This window comes from Bison bison, unplaced genomic scaffold (genome assembly GCF_000754665.1).
Source record: "Bison bison bison isolate TAMUID 2011002044 unplaced genomic scaffold, Bison_UMD1.0 scf7180017847717, whole genome shotgun sequence".
Classification (NCBI taxonomy): Eukaryota; Metazoa; Chordata; class Mammalia; order Artiodactyla; family Bovidae; genus Bison; species Bison bison.
The window spans coordinates 4,309-6,348 of NW_011478290.1; the positions used below are offsets into that span (position 1 = coordinate 4,309).

General features: G+C 38.3%; 1 non-coding gene across 1 annotated transcript; it reads right to left on the reverse strand.

The window, feature by feature from the left end:
- Window positions 1-860: 860 nt before the first annotated feature.
- Window positions 861-932, reverse strand: TRNAH-AUG. Its single transcript has one exon. It is a non-coding gene; the product is annotated as a tRNA-His (tRNA).
- Window positions 933-2,040: the final 1,108 nt, after the last annotated feature.

Sequence of the window (2,040 nt, forward strand, 5' to 3'; positions counted from 1 at the left end):
CCAGAGACGAGGCTTGATTGCTCAGAGCTTTTGTGTAATAAAGTTTTATTAAAGTATAAAGGAGATAGAGAAAGCTTCTAACATAGGCATCAAAAGGGGGCAGAAAGAGTACCCCCTTGTTAGTGTTAGCAATGAAATTATATACTCTCCAATGAATCCAAAGAATGTCTGGAGGTTGTAAAGACCTCACCAGACCTACTCCCATAATTTAAATTTTAAGATAAAAGAATTAGCCAGAAGGTTTAATCCAGAGACTGTCCTCAGGCAGGATACATTATTGTTCTATAATCCTAAGGAATGTAGAGAAGGAAAAAGTTTGTCTTTTCTTCCTCCTTGAGAATTCCAGAGCCCTCTTCTCTCCTTGGGGACCCCTAGACTTCTTATCAACCTGCCTAGGAAATGACTCTCTCAATACTATATATAAATATTTCTTATGTTTTACTTCTTTGCTGTTTTCTAAAAGGTAACATGCAAGGGTCATTTGTGAGTCCCAGAAGAGTCCATTGAGATGACTGATGTGGGGATATTTGGCCAATGTCAGTGTAAGTAGCATCTGGCAGTAAGTGAGAGAAGTAAATCAATACCACAATCTTAAAAACTTCTTGAGAACTTCTCTGAGACTTGGAAGATGATTCTAGATTTGTCTCTCCATGGCAGGCACCTGAAGTACAAGCCATTCTACTTAATATTTATTGGCAAATGATCTCCCGAAGCCCTATTCATTATTAGGGAAGGGAAGTCACTGAGTTGTGTCCAACTTTTTGCGACCCCATGGACTATAGCCCACCAGGATCCTCCATCCATGGGATTTTCCAGGCAAGAGTACTGGAGTGGGTTGCCATTTCCTTCTTCAGGGGATGTTCCCAACCCAGGAATCGAACCTGGGTCTCCTGCATCATAGGCAGATGCTTTACCATCTGAGCCACCAGGGAAGTCATTCATTATCAGGACCATATAGCAAATGACTCTCAGTCTTTATTTGTTTTAGGATATTTGGGCTTCATAGTTTACCTAGTTTATAAATTTCATATTTATCTGAATATCTGAAATTGTCCTCAGTGTGGCCAGATAGCAAGAAATATCCTAATCCTCAGGTGTCAAGAAGACATAAAGAGTCGAGGTCATCGTGTTAAATGCTCTTTGCTCACCCATCATTTGTGGATTATTTTAATACTGTAAGGGACTTGAACTAGGTTAGGAATTTTCAATATTCCTTTGGCAGTTTTACTTTTTAAAATGTCCTATAGAAACATTCTTTATAAAGAAGAATGTGAATACATTTTTTATAAAGAAGAATTGTGAATATGACCAATATATGGAAAGTGACAAGCTATATAAGTCTTTCTTTATATAGCTATGGTCCTAGTTCCCATGATAACCTACAGAGCAACATGCAATCAGTAAAACCTTAAAAGACTTTTCAAGCATGACCAGTCCTTTGTTTTATTTTAAGTATCCACTGGTGTTAGGAAATGATTCAGGGAGAGAAAATTGTTGCTTTGTATACTTCTCACTATTTGTCCAACCCTTGTAAATATCAATGGCTCTTAAAATCAAAGGACATCAAATCAATTCAGAGACTAGAGCAGCTACATGGGGAGTAGGGGGAGTGAACAGGAAAAGGTCTACCCTGGTCCACAAACTCCTTCCTGATCTTTAGAGGACAAGGAACACACTGTACTGTGTTGATGTTTGTAGCTTCATACTAAAAAAGGGAATCTGCAAAGGCAATAAAAGGTTTTACCTAGAGTTTCTTATTTGAGGGTCACTAATTTGTTCATTACTATGTGAATTTCCTGCAGAAAAGAAGATAATTTTCTGGGAATCTGAAAGTTCCACATGAACCTTACACTATCCTTTAAAAAAATACATATGCTAATTTAGAATTTGACTGTAAATTATATGAACTTTGGTCAGTTTAGTTCAGTTCAGTTCACCTGTTCAGTCATGTCCAACTCTTTGCAACCCCATGGACAGCAGCACACCAGGCCTCCCTGTCCATCACCAACTCCCGGAGTTTACTCAAACTCATGTCCATTG